Source organism: Propithecus coquereli, unplaced genomic scaffold (assembly GCF_000956105.1).
Source record: "Propithecus coquereli isolate 6110/MARCELLA unplaced genomic scaffold, Pcoq_1.0 Scaffold478, whole genome shotgun sequence".
NCBI lineage: Eukaryota > Metazoa > Chordata > Mammalia > Primates > Indriidae > Propithecus > Propithecus coquereli.
Window position 1 is genome coordinate 2,259,944 of NW_012150596.1, and position 15,398 is coordinate 2,275,341.

Here is a 15,398-nt window from a genome sequence, read left to right on the forward strand (position 1 = left end):
AGTACTGGGACAAATGGATATCCACCTGTAAAAGAATGAATTTAGCCCTCTACCTCACCCCATATACATAAATTAACACAAATTAAATCAAAGTCCTAAATATAAAAGCTAATACTATAAAATTCTTAGAATAAAACACAAGTTTAAATATTTATAGCCTAGAATTAGGCAGCACTTTTTTAGATATGACACCTAAAGCACGAGCAACTAAAAAATAGACAAATTGAACTGCATCAAAATTGAATTATTTTGTGGATCAAAGGACACTACAAATAAAGTGATAAGACATCCTACAGAATGTTAGAAATTATTTGTAAATCATATATCTTATAAGGATCTTATATTGGGAATATATGAAGAACTCTTCACAACTCAACAATAAGAGATAAATAATCCAATTTAAAAATGGGCTTGAATGGATTTGAATAAACATTTCTCCAAAGAAGATATACAAATGGAAAATAAGCACAGAAAATATACTCAATATCATTAGCCACAAAGGAAATGCAAATCAAAACCATAGTGGGATACCACATCACCCATGCTAGGATGGCCATAATAAAAAACATAGATAATAACACGTGTTGGCCAAGATGTGGAGAAATATACATTCCTGGTGGGAATATAAAATGGTATAGCCACTTGGGAAAATAGTTTTGTTCTTCTTCAAAATGTTAAACAGAGTTATACAACCCAACATTTCCACTCTCAGGTATATACACAAGAAATTTGAAAACATGTTTACACAAAAACTTGCATGTTAGCAGGCCTTATTCATAATAGCCAAAAAAAAAATGAGAAAATCAAACATTCATCAACAGATGAATAATTAAACAAAAAGTGATATATCTATTCAATAGAGTACTATTCAGCCACAAAGAAATGAGGTACTGATACATAATACAACATGGACGGACTTTGAAAACATTATGCTAAGTGAAAGGAGCCAGAGACAAAAAGCCACATTTTGTATATTTCCACTTACATAAAATGCTCAATATAGGCAAGTTCATGGAGATAAAAAGTATATGACTGGCTGCTAAGGTCAAGGGGGAGGAGGGAACGGGAAATGGTGAAGAACTGCTAATATATTTGGGGGTTCTTTCTGGGGTGACAAATAGTCTGTACTTATCATAGATAGTGTTGATGATGGCATAACCTTGTGAATATACTGAGAACTACTAAACTATATACTTTAACTGGTGAGTTTATGGTATGCAGATTGTATCTCAATTTTTTTAAAAAAAAGTATAATATAAACTTTTTCATTTCCTTTGGATATATACCTTTAAATAAGATTGCTGGATCATATGATAGTTCTATTTTTAATTTTGGAAGAACCTCCGTACTGTTTTCCATAGTGGCTATACTGATTTACATTACCACCAACAGTATTCAAGGTCCCCTTTTCTCCACATCCTTACCAACATTTTTTATCTTTTGTCTTTTGAATAGTAGCCATTCTAACAGGTGTGAGATGATATTTCATTGTGGTTTTAATTTGCATTTCCCTGGTGATTAGTGATATTAAGCATTTTTTTGTATCACTCTTGTCCATTTATATGTCTTCTTTTGAGAAATGTCTATTCAGGTTCTATGTCCATTTTTAAATTGGGTTATTTACTTTTTTAACTATTGAGTTGTTTGAGTTCTCTATATATTTTGTTTTATTTTATTTTATTTTTTATTTCAGCATATTATGGGGGTACAAATGTTTAGGTTAGATATCAACTGCTTATCAGGCATATGGTTTGCAAATATTTTCTCCCATTCTGAAGGTAGTCTTTTGACTCTGTTGATTGTTTCCTTTGCTGTGCAGAGCTTTTTAGTTTGATGTAATCCCATTCATCTATTTTTGTTTTCATGCCTGTGCTTTTGGATCATATCCAAAAAATCATTTCTCATACCGATGTCATGAAGCTTTCCCCTATGTGTTCATCTAGTAATTGTACAGTTTGAGGCCTTATGTTTAAGTCTTTAATCTATTTTGAGTTGATTTTTTATCTGGTATAAGATAAGGGTCAAATTTCATTCTAGATATCTAGAGATATCTATCTGCACTCCCATGTTCATTGCAGCATTATTCACAATAGCCAAGATATGGAATCAATCTAAGTGTCTGTCAATGGATGAATGGATAAAAGAAATATGGTATACATATGTACACCCATAATTTGCTGAAATAAAAAAAAAGAAATATGGTATATATACACAATGGAATATCATTCAGTCTTACAAAGAAGGAAATCCTGTCATTTGTGACAGCATAAATGAACCCAGAGGATATTATGTTAAGTGAAATAAGACAGGCACAGAAAGACAAATACCACATGATCTCTCTTACATATGAAATATGAAAAAGTTGAACACAGAAATAGAAGAGAATGGCAGTTACCACAAGCTGGGAGGTTCGGGAACTGGGGAGATGTTGGATAAAGGATACAAAATTTCAGTCAGATTGGAGGAATAAATTCAAGAGCTCCATTGTATAACATGGTTACTATAGTTAATAACACGGCAATGTATTACATTCTTGAAAATTGCCGAGAGTAGATTTTAAGTGATCTCACCACAAACAATAAAATAATAATGTGAAATATTTATCTTAATTCCTTGTAATCTTATCTTTTGTGAAGTTGACTCTATGTGATATTCATATAAGCACTCCATCTTTCTTATGCTTAGTGTGTTCTTGGAATATATTTTCCCATTCTTTACCTTTTAGCTTATCAGTCTTTATGCTAAAAATGGACATGTTGTATTCAGTCTATATAGTTAAGGTTTACTTTTCTATCTAGTTTGAAAATAGATAATTTTTATTTGGAGAGTTTAGAGCATTCACATTTCATGTAATTATCCATATGATTGAGTTTAAATCTATCATCTTCCTTCTATTTTTCTTTGTCCAACCCATTCTTTGTTTCTTTTTTTTCTTTATTTACCTTGGTTTGGATTAGTTGTGTTAAAAAAGATTTCATTTTATTGCCACTATTACCTTATTAGTTATACTCTGAGTCACTGTTCTGAAACAGGGTAGAAGTGACACCCATGACCTATGAGCAGGGCATGAGGTTGGGGTCACAGCCTCTGGTTTTCTTATCTTGCTTCTTCTAATGTTGAACCTCTGTCCTGCAAGCAGGGTGGAGTGAAGGAAACCATAGTCTCAGTGTTCTTGGCCTGCCACACTTGGGGTATAGCCTCTACCCTATGAGTCAGGGCTGGGTAGAAGAAGGGAGCCCATGATCTATCAGCCACACTTGCCAGGAATTTATCTACTGCAACTTGGAGCTGGAAAGGATGAAAAATGCTGGTAGCCTCCTCCTCTCAGTAAGATATCATGTCCTTTCACTGGGAGCAGAGGAGAGAGGGATCCCTGTCATCTTGGCCACACTCACTCAGAGGGTAGTCTCCATCATCCTGAGCTGGGAGGAGGAGGGTTGGGGCAAGTCATGGCACAAGTGCCAGAGATTCTCTCTGTTCTTACTATTTCATTTATTTTATTGAATATATATGTTACCTTATTTGCTGTATGCCCTTATAACCATTTTCAGAGACTTTAAATGATTTTTTTTAAAAAAAATAATCTTTACCAGTTATGGTTGTTTTACTGAGGAATAAATCTGCAGAACTGTTCATGCTGCCATTCTGAATATGGAACTTCTATTCATTTCTTTTTAATTATTGTCCACTTTTTTCCTTACTATGTTTATCTTTTCTCTCAAATACATGAATATAGTTGTAATAGTTGTTTTCAATTTCTTGTAGTTTATTCATCTCTGGTTCTGTTTATATTGACTAATTTTTCTCCAGTTTATGGGTCATATATTCTCCAGTTTATGGGTTATATTTTCTTGCTAGTATGACCAGGGCATGTCTAGTCATGTTCTATTGTAGGCCATATGTTGTGATCTTGTGTCTTTCAGTGTTTGCATTTTATTGTTTTTCTTTAAAGAGTTTTATTCTAGCATGCAGTTAAATTACTTTGGTTTATTTTGATGCTTTTTAAAAAAGCCTTACAACAGCAGGTCTACAGTAGCTTTTACTCTAAGGACATTTTAACTGTGCTACCCAGATGTGGCTCTTTTGTATTTTCTCCTGAATGTCCTGCATGAACAATGAGGATTCTCCACTCTACCTTGTTGGAACACAAATGCCTGTATATGATCTCTGGTAATGAACAGTGTCCTGGCTGTACTTAGCTTGGCCTCAGAAAGTTCTAGTGTACTCTTTTAGATTTTATTATTCAACTAATAATAAAAAGAACCCCTCTGAAAATTTCTGAAGTCTATTATTTCTGTGTAGTTACCTAATCTCCAAACCTCTGCCTGAAACTCCCAATTGCTTAGCCTCCCTGAACTCCAACTCTATCTTCACAACTCAAGGAGTCTACTGTGCTTATTTTTGAAAACTCTCCTACTCTGTGATCCACAATGTTCAACCAGGTAGAAATTGAGGGAGATTATTGGGTTCACCTCATTTGTTTCCTTTCACTCAAAAATCACAGTTCTGTCTCTCATCCAATGACAAAAAGCAGATGTTTTATATATTTTGCTTAGTTTCAAGTTTTTATAGTAAAAACGTTAATATGGTTCTTGAAGTTCATCATGGCCAGAAGTGAAAGTCTCGAGGTTTGTTTTTTAGACTTTGTTAGCATGGATCTAGAATATCTTTTACTTTGGGCCTAGTTTAACCCTATTAGTATAGATTGAACTTTCTGAGATCACTATTAAAAGCCTGGAGTGTTCAACGATGTCTCTTCATTCTAGCTGATCAGAACTTGAATATCTTCCAGACTTATGTGAGTTTTGCAATGTGTTTTCAGCTTCAATAATTGTTTGTTCACTAGTACTTATTCTTTCTCAGACATTGTGGAGTTTCTCCCTATGCATGCACAGTTTAGCATTGAGCAAAAGTATGAAAGGGACTCCTAGGTAGATTGATGAAGCTCTTTCTCTTGGGAGCTCCATTTTCCTCAGTATTCTTCCGTGCAATTTCTAGCCATATCAGTGTCCCTAAACTCCAATCTCTCTCCTCAACTTAATGAGAGTATCTTGCTCTGCTTGGATTCCTCTTCCCTGTGCCACAGTCCTAAAAACTGCCCATATATAGAAAGCTGGGATGATTGTAGGACTTTCTCTCAGGTTCTTAGCTGCCTGTTATCCACTATCTGAAACAGTTATTTCATATATTTTTTTCTGCTTTCTAGTTGTTTATGACAGAGGAAAATTCCCATACCAATTACTCTGTCATGACTGGAAGTCCACTAGTCCATTTTTATTTCATTTTTATTAAGTATCATTTCTTTTTCTAGTCAAATGTGGTCAAAATATAGTTTACAGTTTCTGTTCTATCTTTTGAATTAGGATCTAGTTTAAAAGCAAGATATTTTTCATTGGAATTATTAAAGGAACAAAAACATAATTTTACTCTAATTGATGATATTCACTGTAAGAAAAAAATTCCCAGAACATTGTGTTAGTCATTTTGTCTGCATAGAAATGTAAAGTAAGGGAAAAATACAGGATACTAAAAGGTACTCTCAAATCATTGGTTAAAAATGCTTATTTTCTCAGAATGTTTATCCAGGCATATAAAATATTTTACGAAGAACAAGAGGAAAAGCGACAAGAGTATAAATAAAGCCGAGGTTAGTTCAAAATTAAATTTCAGAACTCTTTTAGGAGTTTAGTGTCCTCAAATGTTCTTTTTTGAGAGAGCTGTATTTTCTGAGTGAATAAGAGATGTGTAACCAAGTGGGTTTAATGTTTTGCCTTGAACGCCAGGAAGTGCAGGTTGAAATTTATCGTTCATTACAGTAAATATATTATTTCCTGTTTCTGGTAAAATGAACTACCAATTCACTCTATGTACTTTAAAATATCTGCTCTTATTATTTTAAGTGACCTATGTATAGATATTTACATTTTAAACTGCTCCAACTGCTTATTTTGAAGTATGAGAGATATACTAGTGGTAAATAATAAAAAATGATATTAGCTAGGAGATATAGAAAATAGTGCATGATTTTGAGTTTGTTAAGAAGTAGGTAAGATTTCATGTATCATCATTTATTTATCCAGTGGTCTATACAGGCATACGTCAGAGAAACTGTGGTGTGGCTTTGGTTCCAGTCTTCCACAATAAAGTAAATATCACAATAAAACGAGTCAGATAATTTTTTTGGTTTCCACATAATTTTTTTGGTTTCCCAGTGGATATAAAAGTTATGTTATACTATATACTGTAGTTTATTAAGGGTGAAGTAACATTATGTCTAAAAAACAATGTATATACCTTAATTAAAAATACTTTATTGCTAAAAAACACTAGCAATCATGTAAGCCTTTAGTGCATCGTAATCGTCTTGCTAGTAGAGGGTTTGGCCTTGATGATGATGGCTGCTGATTGATCAGGGTGGTGGTTGTTGAATGTTGGGGTGGCTGTAATAATTTCTTAATATAACAATGAAGTTTGCCACATTGATGGGCTCTTCCTTTCTTGAAAAATTTCTCTGTAGTATGTGATGCTACTTGATAGCATTTTACTCACAGTAGAACTTCTTTTGAAATTGGAGTAAATTCTCCAATTCTCAAATCTTGTTGCTGCTTTACCAACTAAGTTTATGTAATATTCTAAATGCTCTGTTGTCATTTCAACAATGTTCACAGCATCTTCACCAGGAGTAGATTCCATCTCATGAAACCACTTTCTTTGCTCATCCATAAAAGCAACTCCCCATCTGTTCAAGTTTTATCATGAGATTACAGCAATTCCACATCTTTAGGCTCCACTTGTAGTTCTCTTGCTATTTCCACCACATCTACTGTTATTTTCTCCACTGAAGTTTTGAACATCTCAAAGTCCTCCATGAGGGTTAGAATCAACTTCTTCCAAACTCCTATTAATGTTGATATTTTGACCTCCTCCTATGAATCATGAATGTTCTTAATAGCATCTACAATGGTAAATTCTTTCCAAAAGTTTTTCAGTTTACTTTGCCTAGGTCCATCAGAAGAATTGTAACATATGGCAGCTATAGACTTATGAAATGTATTTCTTAAATGATAAAACTTAAAAGTCAAAATAACACCTTAATTTAGGAGCTACAGAATATATGTGTTGGCAGGCATGAAAACAACATTCATCTCCTTGTATGTCTCCATCAGAGTTCTTGGGTGGCCAGGAACATTGCCAATGAGCAGTAATTCTGAAAGAATTTTTTTCCTGAGTAGTATGTCTCAATAGTAGGCTTAAAATATTCAGTCAATCATATTGTAAACAGATGTGCTGTCAACCAGGCTTTGTTGTTCCATTTATAGAGCACAGGCAGCATAATTCTTAAGGACCCTAGAATTTTTGAAATGATAAATGAGCATTAGCTTCAACTCAAAGTTACCAGGTGCATTAGCCCCTAACAAGAGGTTCAGCCTGTCCCTTGAAGCTTTGAATACAGGCATTGACTTCTATCTATGATAGTCTGAGATGATATCTTCTTTCAGTAGGAGGATGTTTCACCTACATTGAAAATCTCTTGTTTATTGTAGCTGCCTTCATCAATGATCTTAGCTAGATCTTCTGGATAATTTGCTGCAGCTTTTCCATCAGCACTTGCTGATTTAAATTTTGTATTTTTATGCTGTAGAGATGGCTTGTTACTTAAACCTCATGAACCAACCTCTGCTGTCTTCAAACTTTTTCTATGCAGCTTCCTCAACTCTCTCAGCCTTCATAGAATTGAAGAGAGTTACGGCCTTGGCCTGGATTGGGTTTCGTCATAAGATAATATTATAGCTGGCTTCATCTTCTATCCAGACCAATAATACTTTCTCTATATCTGCAATAAGGCTGTTTTGCCTTTTTATCATTTGCGTGTTCTCTGGAAGAGCACTTTTAATTTTCACCAAGAACTTTTCCTCTGCATTCACAACTTAGCTAAATGTTTGGTGCAAGAGGCCCAGCTTTCAGCCTATCTCGGCTTTCAACATGCTTTCCTCACCAAGCTTAATCACTTCTAGCTTTTGATTTAAAGTGAGAGTGTTGGCATGGATACAGAGAGATAGGAACACTCATACATTGCTGGTGGGACTGCAAACTAGTGCAACCTCTGTGGAAAGCAATATGGAGATATCTTAAAGAGATACAAGTAGAAGTACCATTCGATCCAGCAATCCCATTACTGGGTATCTACCCAAAAGAACAAATGATACTCTATAAGAAAGACACCTGCACCCGAATGTTTATAGCAGCACAATTCACAATTGCAAAGATGTGGAAACAACCCAAGTGTCCATCAATACATGAGTGGATTAATAAAATGTGGCATATGTATACCATGGAGTACTATTCAGCTTTAAGAAACAATGGTGATATAGCAACTCTTGTATACTCTTGGATAGAGCTGGAAAGCATTCTATTAAGTGAAGTACCCCAAGAATGGAAAAACAAGCACCACATGTACTCACCATCAAATTGGTATTAACTGATCAACACACAAGTGTACATAACATCTATTGGACGTCGGGCAGAGGGGAGGGGAGAGGGGGGAGGAGGGGACGGGTATATGCATACACAAAGAGTGCAATGTGCATCATCCAAGGGATGGTCACACTTGAAACTTGGACTTGGGGGGGGCAAGGGCAACATACACAACCTAAACATCTGTACCCCCATAATATGCTGAAATAAAAAAAATAAATAAAGTGAGCAATGTGTGACTATTCCTTTCACTTGAACACTTAGAGGCCATTGTAGGGTTATTAATTGGCCTAATTTCAATATTGTTGTATCTCAGGGAATAGGGAGGCCTGAAAAGAGGGAAAGAGGCAGGAAGGGAACAGCTGGTCGGCGAAGCAGTCAGAACACACACGACACTCATCAATTAAGTTCACCCTGTTCTTTAGAAGTGGTTTCTGCCACCCCAAAACAATTACAATAGTGGCATCAAAGATCACTGATCACAGATCACCATAACAAATCTAATAATAATGAAAAAGGGTGACATATTGCAAGAATTACCAAAATGTGGCACAGAGATACAAAGTGAGCATATGCAGTTGGAAAAATAGCATCAATAGACTTGTTCAACTCAGAGTTGCCACAAACCTTCAATTTTTTAAAAATACAATATCCGTGAAGCTCAATAAAATGAAGCACAATAAAGCAAGGCAAGCCTGTACTCACTCTTTCTACCACTGCAATTTTAAGATATTCATCAGCCCACTACAATTTTTGAGGTCACCACTCTGCTGAACATGCTCTAGACAAGGAAACAACCCATTGAAATTTATATTAGGAAATCCACCAGACATTTCTGAGATCTTATTTTACTTGATCTTTCTGCAATGTCAAAGGCTTATTGAGCCCACTACTCTTTTTTTTTTAATTCTACCTTCTTGACTGATAAACTACCACTGTCTCCTGGTTTTACTGGTGTAGTCTCAGACTACTTCTTTGATATCTATTTTTTAGAGTCTTTACTGGCTGATTATACTGGTTTGTTAGAGATTCATCCTTAGCTTACTTTTCTTCTGCACATTTTCTCTGTCTGATCTCATTCATACAGTTTCATTTTACCTATATGCAAATGATTCTCAAAGTGAGTAGTGCAGACTTCATTCTTGAGCTCCAGATCCATGTGTGGCAGAATAAAAATTTTAATGTGGTAGTATTTACAGCCTTCTCTCATTTATAAGCCCTCCAATGAGAGTTTTTTTTTTCTTTTTTTGAGACAGAGTCTCACTCTGTTGCCCAGGCTAGAGTGCCGTGGCGTCAGCCTAGCTCACAGCAACCTCAAACTCCTGGGCTCAAGCAATCCTACTGCCTCAGCCTCCCAAGTAGCTGAGACTACAGGCGTGTGCCACCATGCCTGGCTAATTTTTTCTATATATTTTTAGCTGTCCAATTAATTTCTTTCTATTTTTGGTAGAGACAGGGTCTCGCTCTGGCTCAGGCTGGTCTCGAACTCCTGAGCTCAAACGATCCACCAGCCTCGACCTCCCAGAGTGCTAAGATTACAGGCGTGAGCCACCGCGCCCGGCCATGAGAGTCTTGTAATTGCGATCTAATTTCTTCCCTCCTCCCATATCCTTAAAAGAAGCAATTATTAATATTTCTTGCTGGAAGAGAGGCTATCTATCTACATAGTAAAATTTGTGAGCGAGTGAAAAGAGAAAGGAGGTAAAAAGCTGAGAAAGCTGGGGGAAGAAAAATTGTTCTCCTACCTTGGAGTTTTCAAGAGATTGGAGCCTTAGGGGCCTTATGGGGTAAGGATAATTGATTAGAGAGAGAAGAGGATTTAAATAAGGATTGCTATAGATTATTTACCAGGATGTCCTCCGAAGTCTTTAAAGAAAAGTTAATAAATTAGTTTTGGCTATTAAATAATGATTCTTTAAATCCCAATTCATGCAGACACTGAACCATATGCCTTCCTTTATGAAGATCTATTATGATTAAACAAATGACTATCCAAAAGCTAATAAGTTTCTGTATGAGCATCTCAGATACAATGTGACCAAGATTGAATTTGTCTACAACTTAAGATATATAAAAACAAACTCAGTAGCATGTAGAGCGGTTACGAGCATGGATTCTATAGATGAACTCACTGAGTTTAAAGCTTATCTACATCACTTAATATGTGGATGACTTTGGGAATATTTCTGAATATATCAATGCTTCAATTTTATCTGTTGAAGAGGAATTATACAGTGCCTAGATTGCTAGGATGATTAAATGAGTTAATATTTGTAAAGCACTTAAACAGTATCTGATGCCTAATAAATAATAAATGTATTGAATTAATAAAATACAAATCTTCACCCTCACTCTTTTCTTCTTTCAGTGATTGCCATTTCAGTGAATGAAACCAGCATCTACCAAGAACATATGCCAGAAAACTGGGTATCATCCTCGACCTCTCCTTCCTCATTCTTTACCTCTAACTGGCTGCCAAGTACTGTTAATTTTTTGTTCCCAGTATTATCCCCTACCCCCTGAAGCTACCACACCATTAACTCATAATTTCTCTGCTAGGCACTATGAATACAACAATGAACGGGAAGGTCAGAAACTTTTTTCTCATAGAATTTATGGTTTAAAACAGGAAGACAGGTATTATACAGTTAATTACAAATGTTAAGTTTCTCCTAGGTATAATAATATGACTATAAAGTTGGCTATTTGTGTCCTTGAGGAACCCAGTGTATGAGAAACTGACACATAGTGTGAAAATTGCAAATTACAATTGTGTGATCAATGTTCTAATGGAAAGATTTATAAAAAAGCAGTGGGGTCCACACAACCAAGTCTTCCTGAATGGGAAGTCAGATAAATTTTGTCAGAAGGCATGATTTTTTTGAATCAGAAAGGAAATAAGGAGTTTTTTTTTTTTTTTACATAACAAAGGAAGTAAAGAACATTCTAGGGGCACGAAATAGTATGTGCAAATGCATTTAGTTATGAAAAAACAGTTTTTAAGAGAATTATGGAAAGTTCCATGGGGCTAGAACATATTGATAGAAGAAAGAGATGACAGGCAGAAGTAAGAGATATTGGAGTTTGATGGTGAAGAAGATGTTTCTCATAGGCTAAGGAGTTTGGTATTAATCCTCAGGAAATAGACTCTACCAGAAGATTCTGGTAGAATAATTATTCTTCATTCTCTCTCCACTTTCCAGCCCCAGGCAACCTAAACATTCTTCAAGGCCTTCATAAAAGCTTCTTCCTCTTTACTTGGCTAATTCCTATTTACCTTTCAGATCCAAATCCGAATGTCATTTCCTGAGGGAAAATTTCCAGGCCCTGTATGGACTATGTCAAATCTTCCTATTATATACTCCATTAGCACCCTAAACTTGTAGCATTTAATAGAATTAGAATTTAATAATTACTGGTTTAATTTTTAAATCAAAATCTATCTTCTCTACCAGATTATAAACTTCATGGGAATTTTTATTTAGTTTACTAATAATTGTCTAGTACCTAGCACAATGCCTGGGGCAGAGTAGATATTGGGTCAATAGTTATTTGTTATATAACTGGATGAATAATATAGATATTTGTTGAATGAATGAATATACAAAGGAAGGAAGGAATTAATGAAATAAGTAGTCATTCTGAGAACATTGTATTTGGTTTCCCTGTGCTCACTACAAACTCATCAAGATAAAAATGAAGGCATTCTTCTAAGTGGTAAAAACATCCAAGACCTCTTCAAAAATAATTCATGTGACCTTGCATCCTGCAGATACTATTTCATTTCTTGATTTTCTGGTGAATGAATGAGAAAGTTTTCAATTCTGAGCTACCCTAGATACAATTTTATTCCAGAGTTCTTTCATCAATTTTCTCCAAACTGAACCTCCACATATCCTCTGTAAGCACCATGAGAGGAAATAGTTTTTAGGGACACTGTACTTGATCAATTAACCATGCCTATCGATAGATATAAAAATCACATAAGCCTCAGCTTCTTTCCCACTCTTAGAACCAAATTTTTCATTCAAATTTATGGTGGATAAACCTTAACAGCAATTTTTCCAGTTTAAGGAGACTCAGAGAAAGGTTTATGGCTTACTATGACCTTTTTCATGCGTATAACCTCGCAAAATTTTGTATTTCTTGCATTGCCAACATTTTCCTCTATACCTTCCTAGACTACTAAACCCCATTTTTAAAAAAGAAAACTCAAACAAACTATCCTTCTGCCAGTGCTTTGCAGGGAGGTATTGAAGCTGTGGGAAGAAGAAAATGGATGAAATTGCAGGAGAGAAAATTTACGATAAGCATTGCACAAAGCTTCCTGGCAGTAAAGTCTATTAGCTGTGGAATTGGAAAATGTTGGAAGTACTATCCCTAGAGATAGTGGCTGAGATCTAGGGATTAAAAACAAGATGTAAGTACTATTCAAAACAAACCCACTTAGCTAGCCATTAACCCATTTGCTTCACAGGATCTTTTGATCTTAAATGTATGAATATTCTATAACATCATCAAGAAAATTGAGCTTAGCACTTAGGACTCAAGTTGTCCACCTTACAAACAGATCTAAAATTCAGTAAAAATTTGTTTTGTAACAAAACTTTTCCCAAAAGTCCCAGGGTCTTGGTATATTATAACTAGAAAGATCTACCTTAAAGTGTCTAATCTACCCTGTCATTTTCTAGATGGGAAAACTGAGGCCTAGAAAGGGGAAAGGACTTGTTCAATGGAGTACACACAACTGGCAGAGCCAAACCCAGGGCCCTGCACTCCAGTCTTCTTTTTTCTATGTGCTGACTTACTAAATTAAACCATGTCCATGGGGGCACATATTTGTATAATTTAATGAGAACATTTTCTTCCTATTTCTTAGATTTACAGAAACTGAAGCTATTGTGAAAAATAAACATCAAAAAAGGAAAGGGGCCACAATCTACAAACCTTTTCTTCATTAGATTTCAAATGATAACCCCCTTTTATTTTTATTTCAAGGCCCTATTGACAGTTGATTGCTGAGCGTTTCTTAACCCAATCTTGTTTTGCTTTATTTCTCCTTGATTGCATTCTGCTTCTCTCTCCAGCAGCCACTTCTTAACTGCTACTATTTTGTAGGCTTCCCTGCTGCTCTAAGACTGTCATTGCGACTGATTAATTTCATTAGCACAATGATGCACTTAAGAAAGACTGACTCTCATCTCTTTTGTTTTGTGATTTGGAGTACACATCACAGACAGAATATTTGCAGCGGGAGATAGAGTTTAGATGCCAGATGGGAAGAGAAAAATGGGGGAATCTTTGCTTGGATTTCTTTAAGTAAAATGATCAAGACCTCCTAGTTTCTCAAGGAACCCAGCTAAGGCACTCATCTACACAATCAGAATCCCATTGTTTTGAAACTGCTTTGCTTATTCTGGCATTTGGGAAGATAGCTTGCAATCTATCATTTGTCAAATGAAGAGGAGAAAGAAAAGACACTAACATCTATTAAACATCCACTATGGGCCAGTCACTATCCTAGTAGATTTTTTTTTATCAAATTAAGTACCAGCCTCACAATGATAAATCCTTTGCTGTTTAGGAAAGCTTTTTAACTAGAATATACGATTCCCTGAGGTGGATGTTCCAATCTCTGGCTCCTACCCAGACAAGTTGAGAAACTCAACTAAAAGATGAGCTAGGGAAATGAGATGAAAACTCAAGGTTTAAGAATGAGAGCACTAACAGAGAATCCATCCCCCAAGTAAAGTGGACATAAGAGAAAAATGTATTGCTTTCTGAAAGGTTTTCAGACTTTTCAGAAATATGGTAGAGCAGAAAGCACTCTGGGTGTTAAGACTTGAGTTCTAATCACAGCTTGGTCAGTAACTGGCTTAGTGATGTTGGCTAAGCCTCTTCCTTTCTATGGTGCTCAGTTTCCCCATATGAAAAAGCTGTGCCTTGCAGAGCCCTCTTAGGACTCAAAGGGAAGATGCTATTGTAGCTATGACTGAAAAAAGGGCTGGGAAGGTGGTAGTGTTCTGAACTTCCTACCCCAGCTTCAATCAAGACATCATTTTTTGTATGCCTTTAAAATACTGGAGTTCCAAGAAATATTTTATGTTACAAAGGCTTATATAGCTACAAAAGTTTGAAAACCATTTGATTAGATAATGTTTAAAGTTTTCCCCAGCTCTGAGTCTTGTGGGTTTGTGAATTTTAAAAATTTGATTGCCAAGCCCTGGACTACAAAAGGGAGCTGAGATTGTAGGATATTTCCTTTCATTTCCATCTCCTTTTGTTTTCACAGTTCTACTCCTGAAGACCCATTTTAAATACATGTGCTTCACTGCTGTTTATTTTATAAAAGCACATCATCAACCAATATTGTTTGATTATTTCTCTCTTGAGAGAGACGAAACAACACCCTGTTCTCCTGATGAATAATCACATGGTTTGGAGGAAGCTACATATTTCTTAATTAGAGATGGAATAAAAATTCAACCATTGCTGAAATTGCTTGGAGAGAGGTAACAACTTTTTCAGACAGTGAACCCTTGGGTGCAGGAATAGCCTGTGATATATAGATTCACCAACAAAGTGCCAAATTCAGAGTCTCCTTGATGATTCATTACTATATAAATCCCAGGGATCCTTCATATTTTACTATAGAACAGGCCAGGGTAGCAAGAGCTTCATTTGGTATTATCATCATCAGCCAAATTTGACTAGAAAAATATAGAGCTGGAATGTATTTACTCAAAACCTCCAGATTTTTCTCCAGTCACTCCAGACCCAGAGTGTTCCAGCCAGGCTACCGTTTCCACTAGTTGAAAGGTGCTCCTCTCTTGGTTAGGAAAATCAGGTACCAGTTTTGGTGTTTTTCCATCAAGCCTGAGTGCAAAATTATTTTAAGACAAATAATCCCTTTTAAAACAAGG